A 20,628-nucleotide genomic window follows, 5' to 3' on the forward strand; every position below is an offset into this window, starting at 1 on the left:
AATGTCTTCCTTTTTAACAGGATTTGCTTAATAGAAAGGAGACAAGGATTCTCTTTCTGTGTACCTGAGTAGTGACAGCCATCACTATCACTTGTCAGTATCGGAAAGGATTGAGAATTCGATGGACCACTTCCTAATTACTTATTTACCAATTAGATGTCTTCTAATTCTTCAAAGGAGGTTCAAACAAAGTGTTCAAAGATGGAGCTGAAAAACCAGCTCCTATAACTCCATTTAGAATTCTGCCCAAGGGCCATTTGGGGTCTTTGGTGATCTAGAGAACAAATAACCTATCACTTTAGTGGTTCAATGCTAGCCTAATCAATAGACTTATATTCTTATCCAAAAACTAGTCTCTGGAAATAATTTTAATTCTATCCATAAGTGAATGGGGGAACCTTGAGCTGGGAGTTGCTTTTCTGGGGGTCTCATATAGGAGAAGTGGGCAGTGCTTCAGGGACTATAGAATAATACACAATGAATTTTCGTAAAAAGCAGGAAAACAAATCATTGAAAGAATTTTTGGAAACTTTCATAGTGAATGGGGATGGAAAATCAAGTTCACTGACCCATCAATTCAGATCAAGGACCCTGTCAGGATTGGAGGCTCCCATTGGTGGCTTACCCCATGAATGGACAAGTAGAAGCAAGACTGCTTTGCATTCTCCCCCATTCAGAGCAAATGTGTCCAAATGGACTGTTTTTATTTTTATTTTTTTATTTTATTTTATTCCCTTACCTTCCTTCTTGGAGTCAATACTGTGTATTGTCTCCAAGGCAGAAGAGTGGTAAGGGTAGGCAATGGGGGTCAAGTGACTTGCCCAGGGTCACAAAGCTGGGAAGTGTCTGAGGTCAGATTGAACCTAGAACCTCCCATCTTTAGACCTGGCTCTCAATCCACTGAGCTATCCAGCTTCCCCCTGGGCAAACTTTTTAAAGAGGAGGCCAAAGGAAAGGAAATGCTCCTCTGTCAGTCTGTTTCTAAGGCAACTCTTTCGAAGTTTCATTGTATTGTATTCGTCAGATTAGGAATAATATCAGGGGGCTGGATAGAACATTTCAGGGGGCCTCCCATAGTTTGTCCATCACTACTCTGGACCGTTCTAGCACAACAGACTGGGGGGGCTTCCAGGATATCCCTAGAGTACACATTCATACACACAGAGATATACTACATATATTCACTTCCTTATACATGTGTATGCATACAACTATAGCCACACTGAGAATTTATTTTTTATATACTGTATTAATTCTTATATCAGGGCCCTGGAGTAGAAAGGTCCAGGTTCCTATTTATTAGGGAGAATTATTGTGCATTCCTGCCTGTGGGATCTGGGTCAGAGATTCCATCCAATCTACTGCTTTTTGTATTTTCTTTGTCCTTCAGAAATGCCAGGATTTCCTTTTTTAATAGAATTTGATTGATAAATGAAAGGGACATGGGCTCTTTTCCTGTTGTACGTGTTCCCTCTGACATGGGGATGGCAAAGAGCAGATAGTGTGATGGACCATATCTTAAGTAACTGGTTACCAATTAGAGATCTTGGAATGTTCAAGAGGGGCTTAATAATGAGCCCCTAAAACTCTTCTTATTGATCTACTTGACTGAGCTTTGGGATTCTGGTTGTTCAAGAGGGCCATTGATCTATGTTACTTTATTGGTATTAATGTTGGCCTAATCAACAAACTGATCTAGTCAATAAACTGATATTGCTTTCCCACGATCAATCTCTTGCAATCATTTTAATCGTAACAACATGCATGGAAACAGAAAAGTTTTGATAAAGGAGGATGGAGCAAGAAGAGTAGAAGGGGTGGAAATAAAAAGAGAAGAGATTGGCTAGGACAATTTCACCCCTCTCCCCAGGCCGAAGAGAAGGGCTTCAAGAGGTCTGAGGAGAAAGGATGAAATATTGATTTCTTACCCATTCCCTTGGAAATTTGATGCTAGGGTTCCTGTGTTTCAGTTCCTCCAGGAGGAGAAAAGCCTTGGGAGAATGGCATGGGAATAGCTCTTTCCATTCTCTTTTCTCCTCTAATGTTACCACCATGTTCATAGCATCATTTTCTTCTCACCTTATCTACTTAACTGCTGATTGGCCTGACCGCTACGAGTTTTTTCCCATTTCAGCTCTTTCTTCTCTCAGTTGTCAGTGATGATTTTCCTAAATGATGGGACCAACCATGTCACCCCTCACTCAATAAACTCCAGTAGCTACCTGTCAGGATACCTCTAGGATCCACTCAAAGTTCTTCGTTCTCTAGCCCCGTCCCTTCCTTTTCCAGTCTCCTAACACCTTACGCCCTGGTCCCCCCATGTCCTCTTCAATTAAGTAACACTAGACTCCTTCCTATTCCTCACACTAGTCACTCCATCTCCTAACTGTGCTTTTTCCTTGGCTGAGTCCCATGTTTAGAATGCTCTCCTTCATCATCTCTACATCTTCTTTTTGTGAGCTGAGAGAGAATCCACACTTCTGTGGCTCAAAGCCATCAATTCCAGATTCACCCACTCCTCATGGTCTGTCATGGGGCTAGTTGACTTCCATCCTAGTTTACTATGTCTTTAACCTGGCAAGGGACGAACTCACGCCTGAAGAATAAGAGAGAGACTGGGGCTGGAGAGACGGCATATTTTGACAAAGAAAGGGGGCTCTCTGAGATGAAAGGGCCATGGGAGCATTAAGATCCAGAAGAGATTTTAGAAGTCATCTTGTCCAAAGCCTTACTTTAAGGAAACTGAACTTAAGTGACTTGCTCAAAGTCACCTGGGTATAGTAAGCACCAAGGGGGGGATTAGAATGAACACACTCTAACTCCAAACCCAAGACACCTTCCACCATCTGAAGGTGCCTCTGGAAGCTTTGGGACAAAACAGCTCTTGAAGGTTTGCCATGTTCTTGAAGAAGAGAAGGAAGAACCTGGCGTAGCAGGATTTTCATCTGTTTTCATCTGGGCTTGAAATGCCTTTGAGTGCAGACCTTTTTCCTGTCTTCTGAAACTTCCGAAAGGTTTACTAAGAAGAAATTGTAATACAGGCTGTGACAGAGACAGACAGACAGACAGACAGACAGACAGTGAGGAGAGAGAAAGAGAGACAGAGAGACAGACAGAGAGAAAAAAGAGGGAGAAGAAAGGGGGGAAAGAGAAGAGACAGAGACAGACAAAGAGAACAGAGACACAGAGACACAGAGACAGAGAAAGACAGAGAGAGATAAGAGAGACAAGAGATGTGCGAGAGAGGAGAGACAAGACAGACAAACAGAGACACAGACACAGAGACAGAGAGAAGAGAGACAGAGAAAAAGAAAGAAGAGACAGAGACAGACAGAGAGGAGAGTTAAGACAGACAGACAGAAACACAGACAGAGACACAGACACAGAGAGACAGACAGACAGACTGACTGACTGCAGGTGGTCCACTCCTGGCAGTACCCAGCACTGAAGTTAGTACAGAGAAAGACTTCTTCCTTAATCCTTTCATATACTCTCCTGGCTCCCTGCCTTCCCATAACAGTGTTCACTTTTCAGTTCAGGTTGACATTATGTTCAGGCTGACACCAGTATACAGGTATTCAACAGACACTGATGTCACCTTTGCAACCCCAGCGCGGGGAGGGGGAATTTTCTTCACTCACCTCCCACCCTTAACTTCCATGACATTTTTCTTAATTTTCCTCTTGTCTCCCAATTCCTTCTCCTTTTGCTATCATCCTGCTCTTGCCCACTAAGGCTGGAACATCCCCCAAGGCTCTATCTTTATCCTCTAGAATCTCCTCCTTCATGATCTCAGCAACTCCCATGGGTGCAATTATCACTTCTATACAATAGAATTCCATATCTATATATCAAGCCCTAATCTCTCTCTTCCAAACTTCAATTCCATGTTCACCTCCACCTGGGTCCTACGAGCATCTCAAACTCTACACTGTCCCAAATTGAACTCATCATTATCCCTCTCACAAAAATAAACTTTTGTCCCCCAAACTTCCCTTTTTCTATTGAGAGAACCACCATTCTTCCAATCAACTAGATTCAGACCCATGAAATAATCCCTGGCTCTTCCCTGTCCCTCAGCGCTACTGTCCAGTTTCCACATCTTGTCAGGTCTATATCCTAATTATCCCATATTCTCTCCTCTCTTCCACCCTTGCCTACACTATTGCAATAATGTCCTAGTTTGGCTGTATCTCAGGTAGATTTTTTTAAAGGAAAAAGGTCTAGAGACAGGAGGTCCTAAATTCATATCTTGCCTCAGACACTTCTTAGTTGTGTGACCCTGGGCAAGTCATTTAACCCCCATTGCCTAGCCCTTACAGATCTTCTGCCTTGGGACCAATACACAGTATTGATTCTAAGATGGAAGGTAAGGGTTTTTAAAAAGGGAAAGAACCTACTTGTACAAAAATATTTATAGCTGTTCTTTTTGTGGTAGCAAAGAATTGGAAAGCAAAGTTGATTTGACTGTTTTTTTAAAAAAGGAATGCAAAAAGAATTCCTTTTAGCAAATATTAAAGGTAGCTGGGTGATTCAAAGGATAGAGAAGCAGGGCTGGAGATGGAAGGCTTTGAGTTCAAATCTAGCCTAAGAAGTTTCCTATGTGACCCTGGGCAAGTCACTTACCCCCAATTATCTAACCCAGTGGTTCCCAAACTTTTTGGGCCTACCACCCCCTTTCCAGAAAAAAATATTACTTAGCCCCCTAGAAATTAATTTTATTACCAATTAATTTTTAATAGAAATTAATTTAATAGAAATTAAATTTTAATAGCAACTGTGGCCATCACTGCTCTCCTGGATCACTGCAGCACCCACCAGGGGGCAGTAGTGCCCACTTTGGAATCAATACTTAATATTGCTTCTAAGATCAAAGGTAAGGGTTTAAAAAAAAACATTAAAATTTTTTACATGTAATTGAGAAAATTAAAATTAATGTAAAAAAAAAGGATTGCAACTCAATTCCAATGCCCCTAAAAAACACTTTTTCTACCTTTTTTTTAAACCCTTACCTTCCATCTTAGAATCAATACTGTGTATTGGTTCTAAGACAGAAGAGTGGTAAGGGCTAGGCAATGGGGGATTAAGTGACTTGCCCAGGGTCACACAGCTGGGAAGTGTCTGAGGCCACATTTGACCTTAGGACCTCCCATCTCTGGGCCTGGTGCTCAATCCACTGAGCTACCCAGCTGCCCTTGGGTCATTTTTTTTTTTATTGAAGAAATCATGGGAATAGAGTAATGCTACTAAAGGTGATATAAGTTGTTAAACTGGAATTCATGTTTCATAAATATTAATCCCTTAGTGCATGTATAACCCAGTAGAATTGCTTGTCAACTTCAGAAGGGGGAAGGGAAGAGGAGAGGGAGACAACATGAATCATGTAACCATGGAAAAATTTTTAAATAAAAAAATTGTTAAGAAAATAAACAAATAAATATGAATCCCTGATTGCTTGAATAAGGAAGCCTCACCACAAAAAATAGCTAGATTCTGATATTTCTTATTTTGATTGATTTTGAACATTCATTCATTCATTCTCCTGGAATTTCCTTTCTCTTTAGGTTTGGCCCTTTGCTCTCTCCAGCCATAAAATCTGCTTGGCTATTTCCCTGAAGTACTTACTGGAAGTTAAGGCAATAGAGTAGGGTCACTCTCCATATTTCCTGCACATCTTCCTTTCTCAGAAGGAAAAGTCAAACAAGCCAGCCCAACCCACAATGATTTGGTTGGGTTGTTTGTTGTTTTTCCCTATTCTCCTGTTCTGATAAACTTGTTGTGACTCTAACTGATATAGATAGCTAAGACATATCCATTTTAGGGCTCCTCTTTGGACATACTGCTACAGCTTCTATAGTCTTAAATAGGTGCCTGGATTGGAGAGGTTGTGTCTTGCCCAGGGTCTTTCAGCCAGTATGCATGAGAGCAGGAGTCGGCAACGTATGGCTCTCGAGCCATATTTGGCTCTTTTTGAGGGCCAGATATGGCTCTTTCTGCAGGAGCCATAAAGTCCATTTTTTTTCAGGTGCTGTTACAGGAGCACACTGTGAGCACTGTACGGCTCTCACGAAATTACATTTTTAAAAATGTGGCGTTTATGGCTCTCACGACCAAAAAGGTTGCTGACCCCTGCATGAGAGAGACAAGACTTGAACCCAGTTCTTCAAGGCCAGCTCTCTATCCACTATACTACATTGACTTTCAAACCAAAGTCACAAAGTTATTGTTAAGGGTTAACATGATTCCAATGGCTTTCGTGATGCTTATAATTGCTTTAAAACATCAAGATTATGGAATGTGATGATTTGGCAATGTTCTGGTCCAAAAGGTCAGAGTGCCCTGAACAGTACCCACATTTTCATCTATCTTATCAAAGTTGGATGCTGGTGTAATCTTAAAGATTGGCAGTATGTCTCTTTTATCGGGCAGAAGTTTTTCCATGTTGCACAATCAGAAACTATCCCTCCCCTTTGCCTTAAAACACCATATAGACTTGTACCCTCCTCCTGTCTCTTGGGAGGACCTTGGGTCTATCCAACCTCCTCCCACACCCACACACCCACACCTCTACCCCATACCCACACCCACAAATTTTTTGAGTTCTCTCAATGAAAATAGCTTTGCTGCAAAACTGGATGCTTGTTTGGTTTTAAGATCGACACTAATAAGTAGAACGATTAGAACTAACACTGGGAGTCTTGACTCTCAGATGAGTGATGTCGCCATACCTGAAATGTGATATTCCCCATACCTGAAATTCTCTACATCCTCATTTCAGTCTCCTGACATCTCTGGATTCCAAGTCTGAACCAAAATCTCACCATCTATAGGAAGCTTTTCCCTAAACCCTCTTAATCCTAGTGCTTTGTTGTTGTTCAGTTTCATTTGTGTGTGACTCTTTATGACCTCATCTGGGGTTTTCTTGGCAAAGAGAGTGGAGTGGTTTGCCATTTCCTTCTCTAGCTTATTTTACAGGTAAGGAAACTGAGGCAAACAGTGTTAAGTAGCTTGCCCAGAGTCCCATAGATAGGAAGTATCTGAGACCACATTTGAACTCATGCTAGGTCCAGCACTCTATTCACCATGCCACCTCACTGCCTTTCACTTTCTTGATTATTTCCTATTTATCCTGTATATAGCTTATTTATACATCATTTGTCTTTTCATTATCTCCTCCATTTGATTATGAATTTCTTAAAGGCAAAGTTTCTCTCTTTTGCCTCTTCTTATATCCTTAGCACAATACCACATAATGTTTATTGAGTTCAGCCTGTTGTCTCCTCCATTAGACTAACCTGACTAACCTCCTTGAGAGCTGTTACTGTTTTGGGTCTTTCTTTGTAACCCCAAGGTTGAACACAGTGCCTGGTACATAGTAAGTAGGTACTTAATAAATGCTTGTTGACCAACGGATTAATTTAATTGTAAATCAAATGTCCCCTCCCTAAAAACCATTTCCCCACAACAATCTTTTAAGAAGGCACAAAGCTGTTGGAATTCCAGCTCACTGTCATCTAGTACTGAGGAATAAGAAAATTTATTTCTTTATTATCACACACCCCACAAAAAAATCATCTCTACCTGCCTACTGTGAAAGAGAATTATTTACTCTATTGTCTATCCTGAGTTAACACTAACCTAAGAACCCCTACTTAGTACCTCACTAGACTGAAGACAGGATTAACTAACTCCCCCCTTGTCTACTTTTGAATTGAATCAACAAAAGATTAAACATCCTACTTAGTACTAGGTGAGAAGCTAGCAAGGTACTTAGAGAATTCACACCCTTAGAAATTCAATCAGCCAGAATCTGTGAATCTTTTTGGTGACTATTTAACCTTCAGAAGGTGAGAAGTCCATCCTACAGATGCCTCCTGGGCAGTGCTAGACAATTTTGAAACTGTATTGACCCCTATGAAGAGAGGAAGGGACAAGAAGTCACCATAAAAAGTAAGCCCCAAATTACTTCAGAGCAGATTGTCTTTGAGAACATAGTCTGAAGAGATTGTCTTCTGGAATCTTCGAGGGATCTTTGCTGAGACTATGGCTTGGATCATGGGCTTGGAGCTCAGCTTCTACTTGGATTCTGACTCTTGGATTACTTCTTTGGGTGAGTAAAAGGCTGACCCCTTTCCCTAGCTTCTGGAGAAACCAGCTTCCATCTTGGAGGAAGCCATGTGGTTACTCACTACCAGCCTTCCTGGTTGAGAGTTAATTGATCTCTGCTTATATTAAGCAGACCTGGAGCAAAACATTTAGGTTGATAACTTCTTTATCGTTCCCTCTCTATTTGTTAATATTTGTAAATAAATTTCTGACTCTGATATAATAAATACTGGTGATCACATAATTTCATATAATCATTATCCAATCATTAATTTTAACCCTTACACTACTCTTCTCTATTTTTTTTATCATTTATAGTTTCTTCCATTTCTTTTAAAAAGATTTTAACCCTTACTTTATGACCTAGTAACAACACTGATACAGAAGTGGGTAGGCAATTGGGGTTAAATAACTTACTCAGGGTCACATGACTAGATAATATCTGAGGCTAGTTTGAACCCACCTCAGCCCTACTCAGGATCTGGTGATCTATCCATTATGCCATCACCTAACTGCCCCTTAAAGCCATCCGTTTCTTCATATCCTTTACTTCCACTTGTTCTCTCATCTTTTTTGCTCCATTCAGCTCTTCCTTCATCTTCTCCAATCTTCATCACACTAGAATTTCTGATAGCTACGCAGAAAATTTAATGAATTAATAGCAACATGAATTGAAGTCTCTAGTGGAGTTCCACAGGGTGCTGTTCTTGACCCAGTTCTGTTTTAAATGTTTATTTTAAAGCTAGAAATAATAGACAGCATACCGAATGAGAAAAATGGGATCTCAAGATTTCAACAATTTAGAACAAAGGGATGGATGTAGTAAAATAAAATGTATTTATTAGGAATATTCAGCTCATCAAATGCACACATATGTGCACATGCACAACCACACACATACAAAAACAGTCCTGATTAGAACATGTCTGTAATATTGTATTTGGTCCTGGATGTGTCATTTTAGGAAGGATGTTGGCTATCTGGAGTACTTCCAGAGAGGAATAAGAAGGAAAAATGATGTAATGGAAAGACCACTCAGGTCCTCTGATATTAAATACAGCCAGCTCTCTTTTCACCACACCTTTTAATAAGGCTTGTGTTCATATTCTAATTTAGGGGCTAATGGAGAGGGGAAGGAGGCAGGTGATATTCAAACCTTTCCTATGGTACAATGTCTAGATCCAATGTCTTTTAAGAAGTCCAAATCTTTTTGCTCTCACCAAGCAAATTTCTGATTATTGATTAGGTATCTAGACCATTTCCAAGCATCTATATAATGGAAAGTGGGCACCCTGGTCAAGGGATAAGAATTGCCTAGTCTTTGTGAGAGATTTATCTAAAGTCATAATTAGAGCTGAATGAGTGGCACTTTACCCCAGTGTGCCAATATCTAAGGGGGTGTACTTCCTTCCTGTAGCAGTCTCCAAAGCATGCCAATCAGCCCTCTGCTGGCTGGCATTAAACAGTGATTGCCCTTGCTCTCTTACTCAATCTCAAGAAAACATCCAACAAGGGCACATTCCAATTGCGCCCCTCTCTAAAGGCATTCAAGTCTGAGATGAGTTTGAAGGGACAGAGAAGAGAAAAGATAAACTCTATAGGGGATGAGACCCCTGCCAATATGACTACACTCCAACAAAATAGATTGTCTTCTGCTCTGCTCCCACCACCATCATTCAGCTTAATTTGCCCAAGGCACAAAAATTCCTCTTTATAGCTATAGATGCCATTTTGAATTGGCAAATTGATGCCTGGTTGCATTTTCTAAACTTGAATGAAATTGATTTATAAGTTGATTTTCTCAGGCCCTGGTCACTGGAACAGATTGCTGAGGTTTCAGAATTGTAGAGACCAGTAACTGGTACAGAAGTGAGTGGTGCTATTGATCACCTTTTCTCAGGTCTATGCTATCCCCATAAGTACCAGAAGCTTTGGAAATTACAAATGTAATGATACCATTTCATGACAACAGTGAGCATCAATGGCAACCTGAAGAAGAATGTATTTTTCAATCTACCGCCTAATTTCCTTTAGGCCTTTTAGGAAATTCTTCAAAAAGAACTTTCATGGCCATCTAATCCAACCTATACTCAGAAGAACATGGACTCTACAATATATTCACCAAGCACGAGAATTGTCTTTTGTCTTTTTGTACCCCCAGCACTTAGCACATTGATGCTTAATATTTGTTGACGAGGACCAGGGATCATCTTGTCTTTGCTCCAAGACCTCCAGAGAGAGGAAAACCATTACATCCCAAGGCATCACATTTAATTTGTGATAGACTTAATTATTTTTCTGTCACCAGGCAGGCCTAAATAATTTTAAGATCTGTGAAATTTCTGCCCATTACTCATGGTTCTCTCAAACACATAGAACAAATTCTCCCTCCCAAAATGTTATCAATGGAAGGGATCTCTGAATTCATCTAGTGCCAAGAGTCCCTCCCCAGAGGTCAGAGGTAAGCTGGAGCCAGCTTGAACCAACTCAACTCATGGGAGCTGATAATAAATTATCACTTTAGAAAGAAATGAGTGCAGAAAGGAGGGGCTGGGGATGATGAAAATAAACATCTTCCAATGTCAGTTTTCCTATATTTACAATATGATAACTTCTTACCTCTGACCAATATTATTTCTGGGAAGTGGCCCTTTGTTGTAATTGAGATATACAATAACAAGAACTTTATAGGGTCACACATTATATGTTATAAAACAATTTGGGATTTTATTGGTAACTGAATCCTATGCTATAGCAGTCAGGGCCCTTTTTAAAAAAATCAACATTCAATAAAGTACTTGTTAGCTTTTCTCAATTACCTCTAAGATCTTTCATCTCTCTCCCAGGGGAGAAGTGAGTCATGCTGTGCCCTCAGAGGGATTACTGATATCTCTGAATGACAAACAGGAAATCTTTGGTTACAAGAAAAATTGCTATTTCCTCCTTGCTCAATTAAAAATTCTTCCTCCTGTCAAAAATGTTTTACTTTCTTCAATTTACCCCTTAGCTGAAAAGAGGAATCCACTAGGGTGGTCAGAGTGACCCCATCCTTATCTGAGGCATAGATTAAAAAGCATGACTATCACTGGATTAAGGAGAAAAATGGGTTTGTTTTCACCTCCCTTTATCTTGCTGTGTGCTTCCAATTCCCAAAGGAAGATTGCTATGCCTCTTTGGTCTTCCTCTTTTATAAACTAAGGGCCTTGACCAACTCTAAATTAGTGGTAAGGGTTTGAGAGCTCTGGGAATAGCAGCATTCCCAGACCACCTGCTCTTCACCCATTCTCAATGCCCCCCACACACATACACCATCAACTAGAGAAGCAATTGCCTTTAAAGAGTGCTGCCATATCTGCCACCACTTTTACCAACTGCTGACCACTTTGTCACTATAGGGTAGGTAAGTCCAATTTTACAAAGGAATAGCAATTTCTCTTTTTAAAATACCACCAGCCCTGCTTCTAGACTGACCCTCCAGCTACTATCCAGGGAAGTAACCCTTGTAGATAGGTGACTTGGCAACTGTCTTTCTAGGTGCTATATTTTCTGGCTTCAGAGAGGATTTTTAACATCTAGTGGGAAAAGAATCTCTCATGCAGAAATAATTCAAGAATTACTATCATCTCTCCAACTACCAAAGGAGTTGGCAGTGATTCAATGAAAAGGGCATTCTTTAGGACAAGACTTAGTTGTCAGAGGAAATCATAGGGCGGATATGGCTGTACGATATGCTGCCAAAATGATCCAGCTTCCATTATGAATCTCTCTGTGATAGATACCACAGATCTAGAAAAAGCATATGATGACAAAGAGGTTCAGAAGTGGAAGCAAAATTTTGAAGCTAGAAAGAAAATGGGATTTAGATAGCATAAGTGGGAAAACCAATTCTTCCAAAAGCATTTTACTCTTTTATCTGCCAAGCAATACACAAAAAGGGTCATTTTGGGACATAAGCATTAATTGATACTGTCAAAAGAACTTGGATAGCTCCAGGAATTAGCACTGTGGCAAATAAAACCTGATCAGCTTGCTCTGTGTGTGCACAATATAACCAAAGCATATTTAAACAGAAAGCTTTTGGTGGTCATCCACTAGCTCATACACCATTTGAACATTTACGAATAGATTATATCAACATGCCCAAATCAGGAAGTTTTAAATTTTGTCTAGTAATAGGGGACCAACTAACTAGATGGTCAGAAGCTTTTCCATCTAGTAAAAATACATCAAGCTGGGGAAGCTGGATAGCTCAGTGGATTGAGAGTCAGGCCTAGAGACGGGAGGTCCTAGGTTCAAATCCGGCCTCAGACACTTCCCAGCTGTGTGACCCTGGGCAGGTCACTTGACCCCCATTGCCCACCCTTACCACTCTTCCACCTATGAGACAATACACAGAAGTTAAGGGTTTAAAAAATTTTTTTTAAAAATACATCAAGCTTTGTAGCCAAAATCTTGTTGAAAGAGATCATTCCAAGATTTGGTATACCACTGAGAGTAGATTCTGACAAAAAGAGCCATTTTACAGATTCGGTTCTAAAACAAGTTTATGAGAATCTGGGTATCCTGCCAAAATTTCATGTCCCATATCACACAGAAAGTTCTGAGCAAGTGGAGAGAATAAACAGAGAAATCAAAAGTATGGTTGGGAAATTATGCATGGAAACTCATCTGAAGTGGCCGGAGATTTTACCTCTAGCACTATTCTATCTAGACCAACAGGATACGTGCATATCTCAACATAAAATGTTATTTGGACATTCACCATTGCAGGCAAAAAGTTTTAAGACAGCTTATAGATCTATGCTTGAAGATCTTGCACTTGCTGAATATATCACAGAATTATAAAAGAAGGTTAGAGAATTACAAGAAATAGGAATTTTAACTCAAGGGGATCCATTAGATTATACACTCCATAAAATAAAACCTGGAGATTGAGTTTACAACAAAAACTTTAATAGAACTAGTGCAACACCTTTATGGGTTGGACCTTTTAAAGTTATTTTGACCACACCTTCATCTATTTGTGTATTAGAGAAAGAATCCTGGCTACATTGCTTGCATGTGAAAAAAAGCAAAAGCAGCAGAAGAAATTTCATCAGACAACATGGCTGCAGTCAAAAAGATATCAGAAGAAGAAATGATTTAAGAAGAAGACTAACTTAGAGACAAAGAGCAAGATTGAGACAAAGGAGAAAACAACATAGAAGAAACAGAGAAGATAACACCTGAAAGGATGATTGAACTGTTACAAAGACATTGCAAAAAAAAATTATCACAAAGAAGAGGAACACAGTCTGATTATGGACATGAACTGTAAGATTTTTGCGCCTTTCTAACATTACACACTTTCACTATAGTTGCAAACAAACACTACATAGTAACAACATGGAGACAGAAGACAATAGCAGAGGAGGTGACTTTAAAGATTTAGTAAGTATTCACTACAAAATAACATACACATATAGGACACGTTTCTTACAAACTCTACAAGAACATAACCAAGTGATGAATATTTATAGAAATTAATTAATATAGATAAATCACCTTGGTAAGATAATAATTGTACACATTAAATTAATAAGATCTTATCTCATAGGAACAATTTATATGTTCCTAAGAAATAACATCAAAAAAACATACATATCTTTCAAAAGAAAATCTTTAAGATTTTCCTAGACTATCTTAAGGGGAAAAGTTTGTTTTCTTCCTGCAACATGTAAATACTTTATACATAACATATACACAGGTGTAGAAATTGTATATATCTGTATACTTCTATAGATGCGTATATAGTTAAATTGTTACAAATTTTGATTTTATTAGTATAGTAAGTTGATTTTGAGTTTTAATGTAGTTAATTTTGGTTTTCTGTATTAGCAATAGGATAAGGTCTTAGCACATTAAAGAGTTTCATTCAAATTGTTCAAATAGGATTTGTAAAATGCAGTTTGCATGAGTTTTGCATAGTTATTATTTTAGACTTTAGTTATTACAAAACATAAGTTAAATTGGTTTTTGAAACTGTATTTTATTGTTTCAAATGTTTTTCAAAAGTTTGCATTTTACATTTTGAATTTCTATAATTGTATGTTTTGCACTTGCGCAACTATGTTTTCATTGATTATTTGTTTTCTCTGAAATTTTCTTTTCTTTAGTTTATATCCCTAGTACAGATTAGCATAGATAAGTGTAGTAATAAGAATAGAATAAGATAAGCATATGATTAAGACTATTTTTTAAAGAAATATAATAATAAGATTACATATAGCTTTAGAATTACATAGAATAGCAAGCATACGGGAGAGATCTTTCATCTCTCTATATGCTCAAAGGGGGGGAAAATAAATATTGTTTTATTAGTTTAAAGATAAAAAGTAGAGAAGCTGGCTTGAGGAAGAATTGGAGTTTCAAATAGAGCCAAGAGAGTGTTAATTTCAACTGTTGTCAGTTATAACCCTTATTTCTTTGACAGTTACACACTCTGAGTGTGGGATTCCAGGAGTGGCTTCTGGCAGTCGACAGAACCATGCACAGCTGCTTTCCCTCTCAGGGATAGAAAAGGTAACATCTTTGCCTCTCTCTAACTCTCTCTGGGTGAAAGACTTGAAGGAGGGAGTGTTTTCTTTTCCAACTTGGGAAACACTATTCATTTATCTGTTACTGTCTATAGATTGGTTAAACTCTGAAAAGACCAAACAAAACCTGGTTTTGGGTTTGGACTCTGAGTCTGTTAAGACTCAGAGTCCTAACTTGATTCTTGTGGAGACTCAACCAGCTAGCCTTGGTTATCTTTATAACTTAAGGCAAAGTTAAGAGTTAGAGTGGTTAGGTTTATTTAGAATAGTATAAGTTTGGTTAGTTAGATCAGGGAGGATTAGTGTAGCTCCTGAACCACAGGAGAAGCGGTTCCTTGCAGAACCAGGGAGTTTATTTGGGTGGAGTTAGAATCCCTTAGAATTAGAAATCCCTTTTCTTTATATATATTTAAATAGTTTATTTTTCATAAACAAGAGTCTCTAGCATTTCTTGCACCCAGCCCCGAAGGGAAGTTCATCTTTGAGCTTCACTTCACTTACCACTGAAGATACTTTGATAACATCTATCAAAAGTATCTGGGAAACAATTTGGAACCTTTTTTTTCTAGTTCTTTGTCCTTATTTGGATGCTCGCCTATTTTATTTTTACACTATCCAGAGAAGTAACCTTTGTAGATAGGTGACTTGGCAACTGTCTTTCTAGGTGCTACATTTTCTACCTCCATATAGTTATTGAAGATAAAATAAAAATGAAAGTACATTTTCTATGCTAATGTATTCAGTATTATCAAATAATTCAGTATCAGAAGCTCAAATAGGGGCAGCTGGGTATCTCAGTGGATTGAGAACCAGACCTAGATATAGGAGGTCCTGGGTTCAAATCCAGACTCAGGCACTTCCTAGGCACTCATTGCCTAGCCCTTACCACTCTTCTGCCTTGGAACCAATACATAGTATTGACTCTAGGGTGGAAGGTAAGGGTTTAAAAAAAAAAACAAGTAGTTTTGTTAATGGAATTAACACTAAAGACTATCAACTTTTCTGTGGTGCCTCATTTATAGCTGAACCCTTACCTGTATTGTCTCCCTGTATTATACAGAGTTCCTTGATAACAGGGACTGCCTTTTGTATTTGTGTCTGAAGAACTCAGCACAGTTCGTTGCCCATAGTAAAGTGCTTAATAAATGATTTTTCCATTCATTCATTCATCCATAAGATTTCAAATTTCCCTTTACTGAAGTGAACATTTTTTTGAGCTTCCATAACTCACAGATGAATGGAAGTCATCTTCTCAATAAACACATGTTTCTCTAACTAAATCTGCAACAGACTTCCTAGAATATAAAACAGTCAGCAATTTCCTAGTGCCAACATTTGTACTGTAAATTCATGACTATGGAATGATCTGGTAGAAAGAGCTCTGAAGTCAAGAGGGCTGAAATCGGAATACCAAATCAAAACTTAATAATGTCATCGTGGCCTAAACTTATCATATTCTACTCTATTCCTCCTATGTGGAAGACCCTTCTCTCCTCTCACTGCCTATCTAATTCCTAACTACCCTTCAAAGTATATCTGAAATGCCAAATTCTCCATTAAAGCCTTATTTGCTTCTTGGCAATAAAACAAGGTCTCCATCTCCTAAACTAAAAGAATTCTTTGTACCTATCTTTTGTACCTTCACCTTCGATAAATGTGTTCAGTTATTTCACATGTGTCTGACTTTTTGGGGCTTTTCTTGGCAAAGATACTGGAGTGATTTGCCATTTCCTTCTCTAGCTTATTTTATAGATGAGGAAACTGAGGAAAACAGGGTTAAGTGACTTGCTCAGGGTCACACAGTATTTGAGGTCACATCTGAACTCAGATCTTCCTGACTCCAGGCCCCACATTCTATCCACTGCACCACCTATCCGACCATTATATTATGAGTATTCATATCCATTTCTTATTTCTCCAACATGTTAACACCACAAGATGGTGATTCTGTCTTATTTTTATATTCCCCAAAGTGCCTTGCAAATAGTGGTTGCTCAAAAAATATATTGCCTTATTTAAGTAAATGAGCCTTAGTTTCTCTCTCATGACTGACCTATCTTCTTTCCCAATCATACATGTCCTCCATGAGATTCCCCCCCATATTCATTGTCAACGATATCCTACAGCCTCATTGAATTCATTCTTGTTCTTCCCATTTCCCTTTCTACTTGCTTTTGATGTTCCCAAACATTTTGATGGATAGGAGTGTCTAGAAAAGACAGCTGAGCTAGTCTACATTTAATCCCTAAATCTTAGTGTCATACTTAATTATTCAACTTTTCCCAGAATGTCTAGAGCAAGCAATAAAACTGATCAGTACAAATATAATTATTATTCATTCCTTGTCTCAATTTTTTGGTGGAGATGCAAACGGATAATGAAAAATGTCCAGAAAGAGAAATAAAATCCTTCAGAGGCAACTAGGTGGCACAGTGGAGAGAACACTGGGCCTGAAGCCAGGAAGACCTAAATCCAAATCCAGGTTCAGGTGCTTGCTAGCCATGTGGCCCTGGACAAGGCATTGACTTCATTTCATCAACTGTAAAATTAGGATAATAGCCAGCAGCTACCTCACAAGACTGTTATGAGGTTCACATTATATATATATATATATTGTTTTGTTTTGTTTTAAACCATTAACTTCCATCTTAGAATCAATACTGTGTATTGGTTCCAAGGCAGAAGAATGGTAAGGGCTAGGCAATGGAGGTTAAGTGACTTGCCCAGGGTCACACAGCTTAAAAATGTCTGAGGCTGGGCTTGAACCCAGGACCTTCCATCTCTAGGCCTGGCTCTCAACCCACTGAGCCACCCAGCTGCCTCCTTAAATGAGATATTTGTAAGATACTTAGCATAGTGCCTGGCACAGAGAAGGTGTGATATAAGTGCTTACTCCCTCCCCTTTCTCCTCAGAGGCAAGCAACTTTATTACATATTTCTTTGCTAGTGTAATGTAATCTTGCTTACTGATGTAATCAATCTAGGGGGCTCCCCAAGTGGAAACTCTTTCCATCTAACAGATGAACAATTCATTAGGTGTTATATATGACTTATACAGTAGTCTTAGATGTCCTCAGGGAACTGAGAGGCTAAGTAACTCGTTACACAGCTGGTTATGGATCAAAGGCAGGATTTTAAGCAAGATCCACTACTGGACTCCAAGCCAGACCCTTATCCATTCTCCTACACAGAAATATATGTAGGCACCTATAAAGAAAAATGTGCACATATGGACACATATAATTGGAACCAAACTTACTACTTTAACATAATACTCCAGGCACAGAATAGATCCCAGATCAAGTTCTCTCAATTTTCTCAGTACCTACTGGTTCCTTCCCTACTATCTAAAAATTTATCAAAGCCTCCTCCATCCTTAAAAAAATCTTCAGTAGACCTTATCATCCCTGTTACCTATCATTTATAACTTTCCCCCTTTTTATCAATTGAACTTCTTAAAATAGCAGCTAACACACATTTCTTCCACTTTCTCTCTTCTCCCAATGTTTTGAACCCTCTGCAATGTGGTCTCAGATTTCAGTACCAAACTGAAATTTCTCATGATCTCTTAATGGTCAAATCTAATGGACTTTTCTCAATCTTCATCTTTCTCTATTTCTCTATGGCATTTGACATTACTAAGTAGCCTTTCCTCCTGGATATTCTCTCTGATCTGGGTTTCTTTGTTGTCATATTGCTGTCTCCTGCTTTTCTAATTTTCTTCTTCTTTGCATAGTCTTTTTAATTTATAAGATTATCCTTGCATTCTCTCTATGGCTATACTCCATTGTTCTGTCCTGGGTCCCCTTCTCTTTTCTGTCAACACTTTCTTACTTGGTGACCTCATCAGCCTCCATAGGTTTAATTATCTGTAAGAGGCAGGGATAATGGCCAGTAGTCTCTTAAATCAGGTTCAGTTTGGGGGTGAAATGAGACATTCATAAGACACTAAACAATTAAAAAAAGGGTTTTGTTGTCATTCAGACTTGTCTGACTCTGTGATCCTACTTGGGATTTTTTCAGCAAAGATATCTGAGTGGCTTGCCATTTCCTTCTCCAGCTCATTCTATAGATGTCTAGCTGAGGCAAACGAGGTTATTTAAATGGCTTGCCTAAGGTCACACAGCTAGTAAGTATCTGAGGCTGCATTTGAACTCATGAAGGGAAGTCTTCCTGATTCAAAACCCAGTGCTCTATCCACAGTGCCCTTAGCTTCCCTAATACACATGCAAACACATATGCATACACACATGCACAGATGCACATGCATTCACTTTATTTATTAGTTTTTTTAACTACCTTCTGTCTTGGAATCAATACTGTGAATTGGCTCCAAGGCAGAAGAGTGGTAAGGGTAGGCAACGGGGGTCAAGTGACTTGCCCAGGGTCACACAGCTGGGAAATGTCTGAGGCCAGATTTGAACCTAGGACCTTCCGTCTCTAGGCCTGGTTCTCAATCCACTGAGCTACCCAGCTGCCCCCCACATTTACTTTATCACAAATATATGCAACAAGGATTCAGTAGGACTCATCTTCAACTTTGGCACACATAGCCTACCTATCTCCTCCTAATGGAAAATATTTGGTCAGTAGGTCATCAAGACAAGACATGAATACTCTTGTGATCTCAGGCATCTAACAAGTCTAAAAAGCTCAGATATCAAGTGACTAGGACTTTTTACACCCATAAATAACCAGGAAGCTGCATCACAGAAACAGGGGCCAACCAGGTCCAAATACTGCTTTTTCCTCCTTTTAGAGAAAACTAATTCCTGTTTCAAAAAAAAGAGAAGTAAATTTAACCCATGTTGTGGGGTAGATGCTGAAAAATATTGGTTGTATCACACATACTATCTCTTTAGAGATGACTATCAGCTGTAAATATTTAGCCCTAGTCTCTCTCCTCACCTACAGTCCATTATCAACTTCCTATTGGACATTTCAAGCTGGATATCCCTTAGGCAATTTAAGGACAGCATATCCAAAAAAGAAATTATCACTTCCCTTAAAACTCATTTGTTTCCAAAGTTCCTAATTCCTATCAAGGGCTCCACCATTCTTCTAGTTCCCTAGGTTCACAACATTGGTGTCAACCTGGACTCCTTATTCTCACCCCCACAAAATTCAGTCAGTTGTCAAATCTTGTCGTTTCTATTTCCAAATAACTCTTGAATTCATATTCTTTTTTTCATTCAATTACAGCGCTATCAGGTACTTATTACCACTTATCTGGATTATTACAAAAATCTCCTACTAAATGGTCTTCCTGCCCCCGATATCCCCCAACTACAATCCATCCAGCACCACCTATTTTAAGGTATATCAAACCTTATTTATTTGTATTTTATTTATCAACTGTTGTTAATGATATGGGAAGGCTCTTGAGTTGATGCAATCCTGGGTTGGCAGTTAGAAAAAGATGGATGTTCTAAGCAGTTGAAGAAAAAATCTTGCTCATACTAGTTATATAAAACTCTATTATAACTTTTTAAATGGTAATAAAAGGGAAAGGAAAAGAAAGTAGGAAAATACTTGTAGTAAAATATTCCCTAACACTAATAAGATCTAATCTATATTTCCCAAAAAAATCTGCCTCACAAAAGGCTGCTTCTTGATTACCAAAGGTAATCCTCCTTAATCTACATTGTCTTACTAAATTCCCCAATTAGCTCACTCTCTATCCTAAGACTAAATATAATTTTATAAATAGTAATAGATTAAAACTGGATTTCTTCCTTCAGCTTAGATGTAAGAGGTTGTCAGAATTCTCAGACACCACCACTCAGCTTCTGCTCTCTCCTGTCACCTACTGGTGAAACAGAGGAACTGCAACCACTCTTCTCTTGTCTGCTAGGATGTTTTTCAAGCAATAAATTCACCAGATTTTCTCCAACTCACAGACCAAGCTCCTTGAACAACCTTCCTTATTCAGGACAGTTCAAAGAGT

The sequence above is a fragment of the Gracilinanus agilis genome, chromosome 2, assembly GCF_016433145.1.
Source record: "Gracilinanus agilis isolate LMUSP501 chromosome 2, AgileGrace, whole genome shotgun sequence".
Classification (NCBI taxonomy): Eukaryota; Metazoa; Chordata; class Mammalia; order Didelphimorphia; family Didelphidae; genus Gracilinanus; species Gracilinanus agilis.